The 19,496-nt window shown below is 41.2% G+C and overlaps 1 protein-coding gene and 1 long non-coding RNA gene across 3 annotated transcripts in view; one reads left to right on the top strand and one right to left on the bottom strand.

The window, feature by feature from the left end:
• The window catches only part of UNC5D (unc-5 netrin receptor D), a 525,831-nt gene that overhangs the window by 237,145 nt on the left and 269,190 nt on the right, over positions 1-19,496 (top strand). The window lies entirely within an intron of this gene.
• Positions 11,783-12,249, bottom strand: LOC146072583 (uncharacterized). The gene is made up of 3 exons (XR_014473201.1): positions 12,168-12,249; positions 11,985-12,077; positions 11,783-11,875 (listed from the first exon to the last, which is right to left on the bottom strand). It is a non-coding gene; the product is annotated as an uncharacterized LOC146072583 (long non-coding RNA).

The raw sequence follows: 19,496 nt of genomic DNA, 5'->3' as shown, positions 1-19,496 counted from the left end.
GTGATTGACAGATGAGGTCCGCCGTCCAGGTCACAGACAGCCGCTCAGTGCTCAGAGGCTGAGTCGGCTGTCTCCTGAATGCACTGTGCACAGTAAGGATGTTACTGCGCATGTGCAACCTGAGTTCCGCATATTGAGGTTGGTTTTGGAGTCTGCTGCTGGCCTGCCGCCTGCCGCCTACTGTTCCTATTGCCTGCTGTGGTCCTGAGCTGCAGGGATTTGTTCCACTGACTCAACTACACAGTTGCAACTTGGGGAAGAAGAAGTTTGTGCAGAAGAGGTTTGTGTCGGTTTGGTATTACATGGGGGGGGGGGGGGGTCGGGGCCCCCCAGAGATATCAGTGTACAGGGCCCCAAGATTTCTGTTGCCGGCCCTGCCCATATTTGACGGCTAGTCCAGAACCAGACTGCTTAGCACTGGATCTACTGTAGCTATTTTTTCCTTTAAATCAAACTTGTATTTGCATTATATGCCAACACACGTGCCCACTTCCCACCCAAGTATCACTTTTCCAGATACTGCCATTTATATTTGATGCCCCCCCTTTTCTTCAGTTTAGAAATTTGCAGTACAAATACACATTTATTTTATCACAGAGGAAGTAACGATTTTTTCTTATTGATTAACAATATATCTGAGGAAATTTTACGGAAGAATAAAAGGTGTTAAATATTTATAGTATGTTGACCTTTAAAAGATTTTATGGAAGGGTTCTGTTATAAACCAATAAATCCAGATCATATTTACACCAACTGTTAGTGTGTTGCATGCCCCGGGTGCATCTACTTAACCCGATCATTCCCATCTCCAGTCCTCAACCTTTAACATTTGTCATTAATAACAAAAAGTTCAGCTTTCATCAATGCTACAGTATCTAAGGAGCTGATGCAGACCTGTTTGCTAAAATGCGTATACTCGCAGAACAACGCACGTGCCCCGTGGAGATGGTGCTCCCCACCACCACCATCGCCTGTCCGCACTGCCGCCCTTACCCCCCTAACCCTGCCCGTTTACCTGAAGCGGAGACGGGCAGGGTCCAGCTGCCCAGCCGCCGAGAGACTGGGACGCACGTGATGGAGTCCCTCTCCACCGGCTCTGGCCCGGCGGGGATATTCTGGCGAGAGCCGAGCAAGAATGAGAGGGGCTCCATCTGTAGTTCTTCCTGTTATTATGCACCATTGCACTCTCCTCATCCCACCAATTTCTCTAGGATTTAGGAGGCTAACTTACTCCTTTGGGAGTCCATGGCACTCCTCAAGAATTCAGGCATTCTCTGGGTGTTCAGGCAGAGTAGTAATATGTATTTGAGTGAAGTTTATATGAAAGCATTCTTTTTTTTCCACTGTATAGTTTAATGGTGGGTGTTGCATTTTTTGTTTTTTTGCAATAGTCTTTCATCATTGTCTTCTAATCAATTCCAGAGTGATGATTATGGATAAATGTCTTGTATTTTATGAAGGAGTATTTATGTGTTTAGAATTCTGCAGTTTGGAAGCCCCATTGTTTGGACCAAACAGGCTATAATGAAAAGCGTATTTCCGAACCACCGCATAGTTCTAAACATATAAATCAAATAGAGATAGTTAAAATAAGAAAAAGGTAAAAAGTTAATATATCTAGCCACCCTGCTTCTGCACAGTCAATCAATAAATATGGCCTTCACACTCATCAACCAGGAATCCTATTTCTACGTATAAAAAAAGTACTGATATTACATCCAAAAACTAATGCAGATCTCTCTACAGAAATATAGTCTTATGTAGTATAGGTAAAATAAAGCAATTAGAGGGTTCCTGGCATTCACTTTCTCTGATTTCTGATGCATTACAAATTCACTGAGTCTTTGTCAAAGCAATGTGGTGATGGAGTCAAATGTCATCCCATATTTTCTCTACTGTCAGTGGTAAAAAGCAAAAAAGTGAAAATGCCATACAGTATGTACAGATGTAGCGCCTCTCAGCCAGCCCAGGGAATCGCCAGATTCCCTGAGCTGGCAATCTCTGGTGGAGAGGCGCTGCATCTGATGGGGACGTGCGAGCATCTCACACGCACGTGTGTCCCCTTCACTCGGTGGCGGATGGTGGAAACCCTGCCTGTCTCCACTTCAGGGGGAGGCGCTACATGCTCCATCGGAACAGGGGGCGTGTGCCTTCTGTGAGCTGGCGACCGGCGGCTCCTGTGATTGAATTGCCAGGAGCAGCTCTAATGAGAACTGCTCCAACTAATCTTAGCTCCGATTTCGTGGTGGCAGACTGTATAGAATATTTATATTTGCCTATTGAAATGAAGGTAATTTTAGATTAACCTCTACAGGCCCATCTTAACATATGGTCTTAATGGGCTGCCCAAATGCCCCTCAATGCCCCTCAATTCTAAGGGCATTCCAGCAGGGGAAGATTGGGCTATGAGCATCTGCCACCTGAGCTTCTTGGGAGGCAGTGGAGAATATCAGAGTGCCCAGCAACATTTTCTTCCTGCTTCCCGGTTTGCAGCCAGTGAATGGCTGTCAGCATGCTGATTGGTGGGTGGCTGGTGGATGGCTGGTGCTATCCACCAATCAGAGTGCAACATTTTCTTCCCGCTTATAGCAAATTGTTGGAGTGCTGGCAGCCGTTTATTGTGTGGAAGCAAGTGGGGAGGTGGTGCGGGACTGCAATAGGGGTATGTTATTATATTACATTAGGCCCATGGCCTACAATACTGCTAAAATGGCCCTTAAACTCTAATCCGATGTGTTATAATATACAGAAAATGGACCTCCATAGACCTTCACAAAAGAGACAATTGTTTTGTTTTTAGAGAACATCTTTTTAAAATAGACAAATATTGCAACAATAGTATCTTGAACAATGTCTCCGGTTTAATTGTGTTGCAACGGCTAAGAAAATCTTTAAGTGCTCTCCATGGGGGGTATAAACGTCTTTGTATTCTTCAAAATCTGCAGTCATTCAAGATATAGACCTTTTCTCATTCCCACTAGAGCAGTGAATTGAATAAACTACTTTCTGCTACTTCTAGATATTTGCAAGTTAATCCTGACTGGAGAAAGCCATTTTCCTGTAATTTTTTGCATTTAGAACTATCATCGGGCATTTAATTTGGGATAATTCGTGCAATTCAGCCTGAAGTAGAATGTACAGTATTTTCCTCAACAGCTGGAGAGATCCCAGCACTAAATATTACACTGTAGAATATGTAAGCAGTAAAGTTTTATTGAAAATACGGTACTTGTTTCCTAGCACGGCCACAAAGATCATGATCGTGGGCTTCGTGAGGAAAAATCGGGGGCATCGCGGCCATCGCATGCACTAAAAAATCGGGTGCGATGGCCGCGACGCGATGCCCCCATAGGGAACAATGTTAAATGCCTCAATTTAGCCGCGATGCCCCCGATTTCCCATAGGAGACAATGTTAAATGGGTCAATTTACCCAAATCATCATAGGGAACAATGTTAAATGGGCCATAAACCCCCCAAAACACCCCTGAACAGTGAAATGTCCCCCCAAAAGTATTTTAGGCCACCCCACGATCAACGCGAACCCGAAGCGTGTCGAGGGCAGCGAGCCCGCGAGGGGCGTCGGTACGCGTCCTCCGACCTTTTCATACCCCCACTATCCACGTCGGCGTGGAGTTGAGAATAGAATAGTGTGGCGAGCGCAGCGAGCCACCGAGCCCGAAGCGTGGCGAGCGCAGCTAGCCCCGCGAGGGGACGCGGATACCTGTGAAGCCCGCGAAGGGACGCGTTTACCTGTGAAGGTATCCGCGTCCCCTCGCCACGCTTCGGGCTCGGTGGCTCGCTACGCTCGCCACACTATTCTATTCTCAACTCCATGCCGACGTGGATAGTGGGGGTATGAAAAGGTCGGAGGACGCGTACCGCCGCCCCTCGCGGGCTCGCTGCGCTCGCCACGCTTCGGGTTCGCGTTGATCGTGGGGTGGCGTAAAGTACTTTTGGGGGGACATTTCACTGTTCTGGGGTGTTTTTGGGGCTTTCTGGCCCATTTACTATTGTTCCCTATGATGATTTGGTGAAATTGAGGTATTTAACATTGTTCCCTATGAGAAATCGGGGGCATCGCGGGTACATTGAGCCATTTAACATTGTTTCCTATGGGGAAATCGTGGGCATCGCGTCTGGACCATTTAAGGCTTTTTTAGCAGCATACGACGCGACCGATGCGATTTTGAGTATTTTCAATGCATTTCAATGGGAAAATCGGGGGCATCGCGTCGGTCGCGTCGTATACCACTAAAAATGACACACGATGCCCGCGATTGTGGCTGTGCTAGGAAACAAGTACCGAAAATATAATTAATGGTATATAATTGTGAAACAACACTTTTATTTTTAAAATGGATTTCAAATGGAATTCCACAAAAACCCACACTTTAAAACTCTCACCAGGATGAGAAAATTCAGTACAGTATTTATAGATAGTTGGATTGTGTACATCAAAGTGGGCAGCACATCATATGAAAGTGACGCAATTTCCAACTCCTACCCAATATTCAGGAAGAATTTTGTACTTACTCTGCAGTGACTCTCAGGCGCATCTCAGGAAAATCACAACATCAATTATATTTTTTATCTCTTAGTAGGGGAGATTTACCAAATCTGGCAGAGACGAAAAGTGTTGAGAGATAAAGAGGAAATTTAGCAAAGCTTGGAGAGAGATACAGTACCAGCCATATACTTGTCTACAGTGTTTGAAAAATGACAGGAGCTTATTGTGGGTTTTTTTTTAACGTTATTTCTTTCTCCATTATATCCTCCCAAGATTCTATTAATGCTGCCCAATGTGAGCCATAAATTGGCCATCTATATGCAACATATCCTCATCACTTATAAAACTCTTTGGAAAAATATTAATAAATAATAATTATTTTTATTTAGGTACTTGTGTAGTTTCACGGCGCCAGCATGGCGCTGTGCTACTTCTGGGTGTACGCTTGCCACGAAATATGTCCAAAAAAGTAACTTAACTCCATGCCAACATGGATAGTTCATACCTCCACTATCCATGTTGGCATGGAGTTGATTTTTAAATAGCGTGGCGAGCGTAGCGAGCCACCGAGCCCGCAGCGTGGGCGAGCGAAGCGAGCCCTGCAAGGGGACTCAGACGCACATGCTGTCGCCGTGAAACTACACAAGTATCTTTATTTTTATAGTGCTCTTTCTCAAATAGGACTTAACAGATAGAATAAATTTAATACAGTACAGGAACCATGATGTACATGAGAGCTTTTCATAAAAACGATACTTACTGTAAGAGAATTATGGAAATGCTTGAGTAAACAGGAAAGTCGAGTTTGTTTTTGAAGGAGTCTAGAGTGGGGGCCTCTCGTACTATCGGTGAAGGGACTTCCATAGAGTCGGAGCCGCATGGCCAAAAGCATGAAGCCAGAGGAATTACGGGAGATTCTAGGTACTGATAAGAGTTCTTCAAACACAAAATGCAGTAGGGACAGTATGAAATCAGAAGGTGCTTCAGGCACCTTGAGCCTTGGTCATGTAGAGCTTTGAAACTCAGTAAGTCAATCTTGAAGAGGATTTGCCATTTTATAGGCAGCCAATGAAGGGAGTAGAGAATGGGAGTTTTGTGGCTTGTACAGGGCCTGTTGTTTAACAGCCTGGCAGCTGTGTTTTGTACCAGCTGTAATCGGTGCAGTTCTTTTGATGGGAGACAAAGGTAGAGGGCATTGCACTAATCTAATCAAGATGATGTAAATGCATGTATGACATTTGGCAGATCTTCAGAGGGAATTAAATGTTTAATTGTGGCTGATACCTGATGTTTAAGTGTCAAGCCACCATCCAAGATTCCACACATGATTTAAGTTTTGTAATTCTGTATGAGTCCAGTTGGGTGGCTATGCTGCAGTCTTGTCCTTTGATGTTGCGGCCCTATCATAAGGACCTCTGTTTTATCAGGATTCAGTCTTAGCCAACTGGCAATCATTCATTCCTGGAGATCAACTAGACAGCCATTTAGGGTTGTGTGTCATCTGCATAGCAGTGTTTAACCAGGCCATGGTGCCTAATTTCACCCAGTGGCAGCATGTACACTGCAAAAAAGCATGGAGATAGTATACAGTCCATACAGTCCATGGATTGCAAAACATCCTGGCAGAAGTACTGTGGTTCATCTTGAGCTTGAGTGCCTTTACCTGTTTGTACATGAGATAAAATATATACCATATATTATAGGACAGGCTGTCCACATCGTGACAATAGCAGATGTGCTTTTTGTCTGGGACACAAAGATGAAGCCCTCACCCATCCCTCCCTCCTTTCAGATAAAAGAGCACGGACTCCAAGACTCCCGAAACATATACTTGAATGATTGACTCTTCTTGATGATGCCTAATCAGTCTTCTTTAGTGTAATCAGCTGTAAGTGGGTTTGTTTATTGATTTCATGCTCTACAGCTGCCTGCTAATGTTCCTTTCTCTCAGGGTTTGATCTCAAGTTTAGTTTTTTTTTCCTCCTTTTCATTCTAATATTACACACAAGACCTTACTACTTCAAACGTTCTCTCTTTGATTCTGCACCATTCCATTTTCTGCCACTACAGACATCGAAAAACTATTTATAACAAGAGTATGGACAGGGAGAGTAGACTTACAGCCTGTCCTATGGTCAAGTTGGAGACAATGAGCTACTGTGCATCTCTAGGGGAAAAACACAGGAAGGGAAAGTGTTTGGGACACAAGAGGGACTCTACTGTACAATATGTAAGCCCATCTGATTGCACCTCTACTGTCATTCTGCTGATAGAGTGGTGTCTCAATCATGTACAATTGAAGTTCAATTACCCGTGCACAAGTACTTATCTCTAGGATGACGGTGATGATGGAGAGAAAATTGGAACAAATAATCCAATTCTGTCAGGTAATCTTTAAAATCAAAAGAGGCAAGGAACAAATCAATCTATGGCCCTATTTCATATCAGCTTGGGGAAGGTTGTCCTCAATCAACGAGATTGTGAAAAAGATAAATTATTGTTTGTTCCTGGAGTGAAATGTTTTGTTCGGATGAACGTCACGTTTGCATATGTGTGATTATGAAGTCCAGAGTTTTCTTCATGCTGGATTTTCTGAGAATACCTGGGCTGATATAGAGTTGGCCGCATACGAGTCGAGAAACTGATCTCCAATCGCACATAACAATAGTGTAAATATGCCCATATGCTGCAGTGTACTGTAGGGTGATAATACCTCCAGATCCGCACCAGTAACAGATTTACAGCAGACATACTGTACACCGGATTCACTGTCACCCCACCACTCTCTCCGGGTCACGTGCACAAGAAAGGTTTTTACATTTTGTTGTGGAAGCAAGAATAAACATTATATTATATTTGCTATAATAAAGCAGATACCATTTTCAAATATGCTCACAATAATTCACTACCGCTGCACCATTAAATTAATAGTCCAATCCCACCTCTATTACATTCAATTGCTAACTCTGTCTCGACTATTTATCAGTAAATAGTCCAGCCACACTCCAACATTACATTAAATGACTAAAAATGATAAAAATTACTAGAGATGGTTGATTAACTTAATACTTTATATCTGTTAAATTTAGCGATCTCCACTGCTAAGTAAATAGTCTCTTTTATCTCTCTCCAAACTTTGATGCATTTGTCCCACAGTCACATAGGCCATGCATATAGGTAAGTAGCCCATTACAGCATGAAATACAACATTTTATTCCTGAGCAGGGCAGTTAAGAGCCTGGATGGGCCCGGGTAGTTCTCAGGGAGCATGGTCTAATCATGGGAGGCATGGTCAAGGAAAAATAGCACTTTACACACCTCCCTGGCCACCCTGCAGCCCAGCACACAGTAGCGTGTCCTGTGTTGAGAAGTGCTCCTGCAGCTGCCGCCGTCAGGTAATGGGCGCCCTACAGGGTCCCTCCACCAGACCTGGGCCTGGTAATTAGTACCTCCCCCTCTCTCTGCACCACTGTCCCTGAGGTCTTCTCTTCTGCTGATGTACCATTTTAAAAGGGGATTTCTGCCACTATGCAGAGCTAGGCTGCCAGTCGACGAGGGATTTAGGAGAAGGCAGAGGGGTTATTATACTGCATCTATATATGGGTGTTGGCCCTGCACCTATTATAAATGTGCAATTGTGCAACTCTACATCTCTGCTATACTTGTTAAATCTGCCCCACCTGCAGGATAAAATTATTTTACCGGAAGTTATCTGCTATGTTTTTGCTTTATTCCCACCCATGAATCAGCCTACTGTCTAATGGTAAAGTTTCACTCGGATTCTTATATATAATTATTCCAAACTTATTATTTACAAGTGATAAGCAAATGACCCACCATTTCTTATAATAACTAAGCCTAAATATGTAAAAAAAAAAGACATGATGACTTAACGTGTATTAAAATAAACATAACCTACAACTCATGAATATATTAAGCATTTCAAGAAGATTTTTGGCATATTTTTCATTTATCATAGAGATCTTTAGTTTAGACATGTACTAACACCGAAACTATACCCAGCTTAGGATGATTACCCTTGGAGACAGTCATTTTGTACCTCAATGAAGTCTCTTGTTAATAATAGTACAGTCCACCAGAGGCATCACTTGTCCTTGTGACACCCAGGGGAATATGAGTGATCACGTTGCCAAAGGGGGTGTGGCTTTATAGGAGAGGGTGTGGCTTTGCATTCCAAACCACCTGTTTCCGTGACTCAGGAAGCCCGGGGAGATGTAGGCTGCCCACAGAGGCTGAAGGACTGCAGTGCCGGCCCCAACACAGAGACAGGAGCTTGTTGCTGCACGCCCAGCTCCTGTTACTTACCAGCATTTTGGTGTCACTCATCTAAGGGTGATACCACTGCAGTACTCAAAATGGCTGCCCCAGGCGGAGCACAGGCCTACAGTAAGACCTGTTTCATGATGCCTATTTTAAATATATAAAAAAGCCTGTCAGCACTATATACACTGTAGTCCGGTGTTTGTGAACATCACTGACCAGGTACGCACAGCCAAGCAGTGTGTTGTGCTAGTGTTATTCACTGCAAAATATAGGCTCTTTATCATTTTCTCAGGGACCGGGTTGCAGGCTTGATAATAAACCATTTTCTATTCTCTGCAGCCTCTCATCTCTTCTACCCTGAAGTGCTGCACTCTCCTTCTATCTGTGAAATTGTCTTGAATTAGCATTCTCTAGATGTACAGTACAGTATGTTAGGAGCACAGTGGGCTGCTGAGTCCCCTGCCCCTAGTTCAGGCTTCCTTTGATATTGGTTACCTAACATACTGTACAGTATGTTTTGTTGAAGACGTTCAATGGCAAGGGCATAGAGGGGTTAAAGGTGTACGGAGACCCCCTCTCCTACTTTTAGATCATATTGTTTAAATTGTGAAGAAATATCATTACACTGTTTTTTATAACTGCACAATAAACCTGCACTAACAGCTTCTGCTGGGCTGTGTTATTTAAAAGATTTCTCATAGATAAATTGCTACATTCAGCACTGATGCAACATTCATGGTATAATTATGTGTGTGTGTGTGCACTTTGCTGAGGTGAATTATTTCCGAGTTCCGCCCGCCAGACTGCTGTATTTCGACTCCCCTTCAAGGAGTATCCTGGGAAGGCACCGGTCACGTTGTCACGTTAAGGAGTGCTACCCCGCAGCCGTGTATATGTGTGTGTGTGCATGCATGTATGATGTGTGTGTGTATGTGTAAAGATGTATCTAATCCTGTGCTTGACCCTGTTGTAAATAGACAAAAATCTGAGCTGTATAGTGTGTGTGTATATATATATATATATATATATATATATATATATATATATACACACAGACCAGAGACGGATGGCACTCAGTGGGATTTGCGTCGGAAATAAACAGACCACACTTTGGGTTAACTTCTGCCAACGTTTCAAATCTAATTTGATAGATTTTTCGTCAGGGATGAAAAATCGTCTCTGGTCTGTATCTAACACGCTTGCTATCTTGCTGTTTTGGAAGGGCACCAGGGGTACTATCATTATTTGGAGGAGGAGTGCCAGCCAATCTCTGTTTATATATATATATATATATATATATATATAGAACGATGCGGGGGCGGCGGCACTCGAAATAAGGACACAGCAGGCAAATATACCAACGTTTCGAGACCTCTAGGTCTCTTTATCAAGGTGTCTTCACATGCACCTTGATAAAGAGACCTAGAGGTCTCGAAACGTTGGTATATTTGCCTGCTGTGTCCTTATTTCGAGTGCCGCCGCCCCCGCATCGTTCTACATACTGTCTGCATCACAGACACACGGAGGGCACCGACTTATGTGCTTGTTCCCTCGGAGGGATAATTACACTGCCATACTCTGTGGAGTGCCGACCCCAGGACATTATATATATATATATATATATATATATATATATATATATATAGTACACTTACCCCCCCCGTAGAAGGATGAAGACCAGCACTCAGACGTAGGTGAAGAAAAGCGAGTTTATTCCATGTGCAAAAGTATTAGCAACACGGGCTGTCCCCGGGACAGCCCGTGTTGCTAATACTTTTGCACATGGAATAAACACGCTTTTCTTCACCTACGTCTGAGTGCTGGTCTTCATCCTTCTACGGGGGGGTAAGTGTACTGCATTTCATTATATGACCTAGCACCGACGAACGCTACATCACTGGAGTGCCGTCCTGCTACCCATTTATCTATATATATATATATATATATATATATATATATATATCGGAGGTGAAAAAGGGCACTCACCATTTGTTAAAAGTAATTTTAGTACTTTATTCCATCACAATGAAAAAAGCTGACGTACCATCGACGTGACGTGACGTTTCGGTCTTGTGACAGACCATCATCAGGATTCCATGCAGCTTACAAACAGCAACTGTCAGACATGCATTTCAGGGATGGATGCCAGGTTGCATGTCTGACACTTTCTGTTTGTAAGCTGCATGGAATCCTGATGATGGTCTGTCACAAGACCGAAACGTCACGTCACGTCGATGGTACGTCAGCTTTTTTCATTGTGATGGAATAAAGTACTAAAATTACTTTTAACAAATGGTGAGTGCCCTTTTTCACCTCCGATATACCTTGATGTTCAGTCATCTGTAGGAGCACCCCTCCTTGCTTGTGATGCAATATATGAGTGCGGACTTTTCCGAAAACTATATATATATATATATCACAACAGAAGAATGACCCCACGTGCGCCCTTAAGTTATGAGCAGCTACTCTATGTCCCCCCCCTGTTAGTGGGAGGCAATATTTAGATAGGAAGAATAGAGATAGAGAGCGCTTTTTAACCACCAAATAGAGATTTCACCACCAGTTTGTCAAAATACAAAACAGTACAAGTATTTATAAAACCAGTGTGCCTTTTATTAAGTAATTTTTCAGAATCACATCTGGAATTAGTGTCCTTTTCGGAGATAAAAGTAACCCGACGCGTTTCGTCTTGAAAAAGACTTCATCAGGGGTTTAGTACTGCAGGTGGCAAAAATAACAATAATGGTATATTAAATACTGATATTTACAAAAAACATACACATTTTATACATACATTTAATAAAAAATAATATTTTTAAAAAAAAATTATTAAAAACAAGCGGACCAATCAGGTCTTTAAATATATATATATATATATGTAACTTAAGAGAACGAGCACAGAAAATGGACGGAATAAAGTGCTAGATTGCATAAAGAGAGGACTTGATGAAAAAATGGACTTGAGAGTAATTAGGAGGGTATTAAACATACCATTGAAAGATTATAACGCTTATACCAGCGTGTGTTTCCTCAGTTTTGCGTAGATAGCAATGACCTCCCTCAATGGGGCAGATTTCAGGAATCTGTACGAGAACCAAGTGTGAAAAATCATTTCTATACATTTTTATACCTAATGCAAAAAAATCATTTTTATATATTAAATAAAGCAGGTTTGGAGGATATTGGACATACCGAAAATAATTAAATAATGCTTTTACCAGCTTGTTAATCTTCAAAAATTACGTGGGTGGTAGTGACCTCCCTCACTGGGACAGTTTCAGATGTCTGAAGGAAAAGGATCATTTTTTTATATATATATGTATAGGTTTTATACTTTAAAAATTCATGAAAAGGTAGTGTAAACGATTGACATACCTAAAAAATAATTTAGAACATATATACTGACGTATAATTTCTTTTAGGTAGGTGGCTGTAGAAGCCTTCTCTTCAAAGGGATGATTCCCTAATGGTCATAAGAAAATTGTATAGTGAGCAATATTTCAAAACCATTTGGGGTAGAAGAAATTTTATACTTCACATACCCGAATTGTCCCTTTACAGGGTCAAGGTAACCACGGTGTGTCCACAATCTTTGTAAGTCACGAATATGAGCCCTTTCTAAATAGATATGGATGGGACCATCACATTGCAAAGGGTTGCCAACAAGTAAAATTCAATGTTTGGCCCGGTCCAGTTCAGTGTTTGGTCCGGTTTGAGTCTGCAATATCTGAAATAATGGGTATCTGAGTATATGGCGGCTATTATTAATACACCCATATCAATATGACTGTGGGATGCGTTGGAACATTTACATACCTACTGGTCCGTTGTAAAATGGATAAAACGCACATAGGAAGCAGAGCAGAAGATTCAATTTCTGTGAATAATGTAAATAGTACCAAATTAGGTCTATTCGGTTGAGAGGGTAAGTATCAGTCTCATTCATCTAAGGGCGATATTAGTTAGTTACACCTTCTGGTAAAATTCAGTAGGCTGTTGGCCCTTCCATTAGACTAGTGCAAAAAATGTCGCTAGCCTTTTGTTGGGCTTGTGCAAAATACAGTAATATTCTAATGACAACATGGAGTAAATAGGCTTATAGCCCTTTGTGGGATTCCCACAATAAGTGTGATTGCTTTGAACACATAAACAATTTAACCTTTGCAGGGCTCTATATGCAAAATGGAGTATTGTAATCAGTACATCAATGTCATAACAGTGCATCTGTGCTGAAACATTGTTGCTCTAAACAAATAATAGCAATCAACAGTATATCTGTGACAGGCATGGCCATCGCCACCAAAATGGGTTTAGTGCAGAAAGTTAACAACAGTTCTAGTTACCATGGTCAAACAACACACCACCTCCTCTTACCTGGTCTCAATGGGAAGTTCTGTAATGCTCTGTCTGCCAATACAACCAGCTGTTAAACTGGCTGCCTTTTAAGCCCAGGGATAGTGACATCACTTCCGTGTGTCAGAAGTGACAAACTGGGGGGATTAGTGCTAATTAATGGGGACAGCGTTCTTCCTGTCAATATGTATCGCTGCTGAAGCTGATGTATATTAAATGCTGGCATTATTGATGTTAGGGAGCTGTGATTTGTGTCCCCTAAGGTGCCTAATTGACTCGCGTGCGTTCCACTTGCGTGTCAAGGCTCATTTCCGGGATAGAGTGGCGCCTGTCTCTAGCGTGGGCGCACTTCCTGATTCCTATGCGCTCCACTTGCGTGTCAGCGCGTACTTCAGGAAGGGGGCTGAACACATATTCTGTGTCAGCGCATTTCCTGGATGACGTCTCGCCTATCGCTATCATTTCCTAGTTTTTATGCGCTTCACTTGCGTGTCAGCGCGTCCTTCAGGAAGGGGGGCTGAATACATTGTCTGCATCGGCGCCCTTCCTGATAGTGGTGCGTTCCACCTGCGGGTCACGATGTGGGGGTGTGTTTTAGTTAACACATCCCTGCTGTGAATCTGTCACTGTTGGTATAAATAATAAATAATAATGGTAGTAGTAGTCCTTCGGGCTAGTGATAACTTATTTTAATCACTAAGGTGTATATTTAATTATTTATTCAGTTGGCTTCTAATAGTTACCATGGTGAAATATGCTACTCTTTAAAGGGGTATCGTGGTCAAGTGAGTGTTGCTGCTACTTTTGATCGATGCCATATATAAAGGACATCAAAATCCCAGTGAATAAGGGGGGAACGGTTTTCTACTGTGTTGCTCATCAACATGGGGTGATTAAAATAGGTGAGTGGATATCAAATTAATATATCATAGGGGTATTAATTCGTGGGCTCTCTTTATATATCATAAACATAATAGAATTAATTAAATTTATTTCTGGACATTATTAGATTAATTTAAATTAAATATGTGGACTCTCTAAAGTCTCTTATGAAATGTCTAAAGGGGTAGTGCCTCCACGGTGAATTTTTATATTGATGATCTTCAACTTATGGCGGACAAATTATTAATAATTTATTAGTGAGGTGGTCTGTTGGGAAAAATAATATAAAGTGCTTGACTGGATGGAAAGGCTTTAAAAAGCCCTGACCTCACCATACCATAGGGTGGTGTTGGGTGATCCCTAGCTTCTCAAACTTTTTTTATATATATATATATATACACCATAATGTGTGTGTGCCAAAACTCATTACACTATTGATAGGTGCAATTGAGTGATGTAAATTAACAAGAGGGTTGTGGTGTTATGTTTGCCTTACATTGTATACTAAACCCATTTTTTACAATTTTTGAATAACATATATAGGCATTGTACATTTTTTGAATAACATGTATAGACATTATGCATTATATTTTTTGGATAACTAGTGTAAGAATTATACACCGTGACAAATACACCCGTGTGCAAAATTAGAGGAATGTAATAGAAATAGGGGAGGGAAACTTTTTTCTAAATATAGAAGAGTAGAAAGTGACTGTAAATGTTCCTCAAGAAGTATGGACACAATTTATCCCAAAAATGATACAATGTCAACGTTCTCATTGAGACCGTTGGGATAGAGCGTATTGAGGGTATAGATCCAAAAGGTCTCTCGTTTTGCCAGCCTAAGGTCTCTGTCACCTCCTCTAGGATCCTGTAGCAGCAACACTCACTTGACCTCAAGGATGGTGAATGTAAAATTGGTGTTGTTGACCTGTGAGTCATGTTTATCTTTATAGTGCCTTGGGACACTATGTACAACCAATTTGTGTTTGATGTTCCGCATATGTTCTTGCAGTCTTATTTTAATCTGCCTTTTAGTCTTGCCGATATAGGCAAATCCACAGCTGCACGTGATCCTGTAGATCACGTAAGTTGAATTGCAAGTGGCTGGCTGATTGAGTGTATGTTGTTTTTTGTCAATCTTGCAATTGAATGTTTTTTTCTCCATATGCTTACAGCAAATGCATTTTTGGCATGGTGTACAGATGATTCTTTTAGTGAGGAAGCCGGTTGCATTATTATTGGTGTTTTTAACAAGGTTAGATTTAAGTCGGCTGGGAGCTACTATGCTCTTCAAGTTGGTGGCTCGACGAAAGATCAAGTCTGGTTTAAGGGGTAGGTGTGGACCCAGTACATTGTCCTTGAGAAGGATGTCCCAGTGTTTAATAAGGATTTTTCTAATTTGATGATTTTCCTTATTGTATTTGGTGATGAATGATCGTCTGACTGTGGTCTCATTAGATCTAGTCAGTCCTGATGGGAGTAGAATGTCTTCTCTTTTTTTGGTCAAAGCTTTTGTTTTGGCTTCCTCGATCTTCTGTGGATGGTATCCCTTTTCGATGAAACGCTCGGACATCAATGCTGATTGAGACAAGTAGTCCTCTACATGGCTACAGTTACGTCTCAGTCTAACAAACTGGGCGTAAGGGACGCTATTTTTCCAGTTCGGGTGGTGGCAGCTATCGAAGGGGATAAAGCTGTTACAATCCACATCTTTGAAGTGAGTTCTAGTAGAGACTACTGTTCCTGGATTTCCCATGAGTTCCAAATCCAGATAGTCAATGGTTCTTTGGTCACATTTGTGTGTAAACTTCAAATTGAAGTCGTTAACCTGAAGCTCAAGCATAAAAACTTCAATGCTGGTTGGGTCGCCCTTCCAAATGAAGATCAAATCGTCAATATATCGTTGATAGAACAATATATGAGTTTTGTGTGACGATTGGTATATGTGTTTTTCTTCCCACATGCCCATTAATAAATTGGCATACGATGGGGCAAACTTAGTCCCCATCGCTGTGCCGTTTATTTGGAGGTAGAAAGTGTTGTTAAATTCGAAATAATTTCGCTTGAGGATGTATTCAATACTTCTAAGGATAAATTGTATTTCTTCTGGTGACCGATCTGCGGATTTGGATAGTATATATTCGACGGCTTCTATTCCCTTTTCGTGTGGGATAGAGGAATAGAGAGCTTGTACATCCACTGTTAGCCACCAGTATTCCTCCTCCCATTTGAACTGCTGTAGTTTGTTTAGCAGGGTCGAGGAGTCCTTCAGATGTGAAGCATTCTTTAGCACATAAGGTTGTAGTAGAGTGTCAACGAAGTGGGATAGATTGGAACTCAGTGATTGTATCCCCGCCACAATCGGTCTCCCTGGTGGTGATTTCTTATCCTTGTGAACTTTAGGGATGTGGTAGAACGTGGGTATCCTGGGGTGTTTCACGAAAAGGTAGTCAAATTCTTCTTTGTTAATGTGTGATTTCCGTTTGGCTTCATGCAGTAATTCATATAGTTCTTCTTGATATTTCGAGGTGGGGTTTTCTGGTAATTCAATATATGTTACTTCATCGTACAACAATTTCTTTGCCTCTTTGAGGTAGTTGTCGGTTGATTGAATGACCACTGCTCCCCCTTTGTCTGCATTTCTTATGACTATATTTTCATCCTTCTTTAGTTGTTTAATGGCTGCTTTTTCTTGAGAAGAGAGGTTGCTGCTTCCCTGGTTCCAAACTTTGATCTTTTTGAAGTCTTCACAGACTAAATTGTAGAATATGTCTATGTGGCTGCCTTTAGACTCCACCGGATAATATTTGGAAGGGTTCTTTACCCTAGGGGCAACCTTGTCTTCATCAGGTACCGAAGGGTTCTTTAGGAAGTGGCGCTGTAAAGTTAAATTCCTCACAAATTTGTTAAGGTCTATAAATAAATCAAATTTGTCTACATGGCCATCTGGAGCAAATTTTAATCCCTTGTCAAGTACGGCTCTCTGTGCTGCGCATAAATCCCTGTCCGCATTGTTGATGATTCCAGTCTTTTGTTCTGGAAGAATGACTTCCTTTTCTTTGGGCTTCTTTCCGCCCCCTCTACAGCCTCTTCTTCTTCCCCATTCAGGGTCCTTTTGGTGCCTTTTGGTGAATCCAGCATATTTCGCAGGGTTTCTTCCTTCTCTAAAAACGTCAGGCTTTTCTTTCTGCCTAAAAAACGAACCGGAGAATATCTCTCGGGAGTTGCGGATCTTTGTCTATATGGCCTGGTTTCGTAGTGATCCCGATGTTGTGGGGCTCTGCCCCTTTGTTCCACCCATTTGTTGCGGGGGTGAGGTTCGTTGAAATGTAAAGGTGTTTTATAATCATTCCTCCTGGGGCCTGACAGGTCTCTTCTAGGTCTTCTGTAGTTGGTTTCATATTTGTTGTCATCTCTATAGACGGGTTTCTGCCAACGATCCTCATTTTGCCATCTGGGGAAACGTCTGTAGCCAGTACGGTTTCGTTCATAATTGTAAGATCTGGGGGTAGTTTGGTCATTTCTTCTCTTATTGTCATTAGACCAATTGTGGACTTGTCCTGTTTGATAGTCATTCTTGTCGCGTAAAAACTTTTTTTGTTTTCTTGTGAGGATTTCATCTTCCAGTCTCTCAAGTTTGTTATGTAGATCGGCCGTGTCACGTTGGAATTCCTCGCTATTGGAGAATTTTTCGACCGCTTTGTCGATTTTGATGATTTCTTCCTCCAAACCGGCAAGTTCTTTCTTTCTTACATTGATGATGAGAGTTATTAAGTTTCTGGAGCATTCCTCCAGGATATCGTTCCAATTTTTGATAAACGTAGCTTCATTATTACCAATATTGGGAGTTTTGGTAAGCCTTAATCCCCTGGGGACGCGTTTAACCTCTAGATATTTCTCGAGGGTAACTATGTCATACCAGGTTTTCAGTTCTTTTGTAGCCACCGACTCGGCTGAATTAAGCAAACTATAGTAGTCCTCTTCGTCCATGGAATAAATGTGCTCGTCCTCTGTAAACATATTTTTAATTTTGGCAGACCTTTTTGATCTGTCACTTATGAGTGGCATCTTTGCAGATGGGCAGCTACTTTAGGGTCCTAACAGATAGAGATAGACAACAGAAGAATGACCCCACGTGCGCCCTTAAGTTATGAGCAGCTACTCTATGTCCCCCCCTGTTAGTGGGAGGCAATATTTAGATAGGAAGAATAGAGATAGAGAGCGCTTTTTAACCACCAAATAGAGATTTCACCACCAGTTTGTCAAAATACAAAACAGTACAAGTATTTATAAAACCAGTGTGCCTTTTATTAAGTAATTTTTCAGAATCACATCTGGAATTAGTGTCCTTTTCGGAGATAAAAGTAACCCGACGCGTTTCGTCTTGAAAAAGACTTCATCAGGGGTTTAGTACTGCAGGTGGCAAAAATAACAATAATGGTATATTAAATACTGATATTTACAAAAAACATACACATTTTATACATACATTTAATAAAAAATAATATTTTTTAAAAAAAATTATTAAAAACAAGCGGACCAATCAGGTCTTTAAATATATATATATATATATATATATATATATATATATATATATATATATATAACTTAAGAGAACGAGCACAGAAAATGGACGGAATAAAGTGCTAGATTGCATAAAGAGAGGACTTGATGAAAAAATGGACTTGAGAGTAATTAGGAGGGTATTAAACATACCATTGAAAGATTATAACGCTTATACCAGCGTGTGTTTCCTCAGTTTTGCGTAGATAGCAATGACCTCCCTCAATGGGGCAGATTTCAGGAATCTGTACGAGAACCAAGTGTGAAAAATCATTTCTATACATTTTTATACCTAATGCAAAAAAATCATTTTTATATATTAAATAAAGCAGGTTTGGAGGATATTGGACATACCGAAAATAATTAAATAATGCTTTTACCAGCTTGTTAATCTTCAAAAATTACGTGGGTGGTAGTGACCTCCCTCACTGGGACAGTTTCAGATGTCTGAAAGAAAAAGATCATTTTTTTATATATATATGTATAGGTTTTATACTTTAAAAATTCATGAAAAGCTAGTGTAAACGATTGACATACCTAAAAAATAATTTAGAACATATATACTGACGTATAATTTCTTTTAGGTAGGTGGCTGTAGAAGCCTTCAAAGGGATGATTCCCTAATGGTCATAAGAAAATTGTATAGTGAGCAATATTTCAAAACCATTTGGGGTAGAAGAAATTTTATACTTCACATACCCGAATTGTCCCTTTACAGGGTCAAGGTAACCACGGTGTGTCCACAATCTTTGTAAGTCACGAATATGAGCCCTTTCTAAATAGATATGGATGGGACCATCACATTGCAAAGGGTTGCCAACAAGTAAAATTCAATGTTTGGCCCGGTCCAGTTCAGTGTTTGGTCCGGTTTGAGTCTGCAATATCTGAAATAATGGGTATCTG

The sequence above is a fragment of the Crinia signifera genome, chromosome 4 (assembly GCF_055691185.1).
Source record: "Crinia signifera chromosome 4, ASM5569118v1, whole genome shotgun sequence".
In the NCBI taxonomy this organism is placed as follows: domain Eukaryota; kingdom Metazoa; phylum Chordata; class Amphibia; order Anura; family Myobatrachidae; genus Crinia; species Crinia signifera.
The sequence above is the reverse complement of the archived record's forward strand: the minus strand, read 5'-3'. Positions and strand labels throughout refer to the sequence as shown.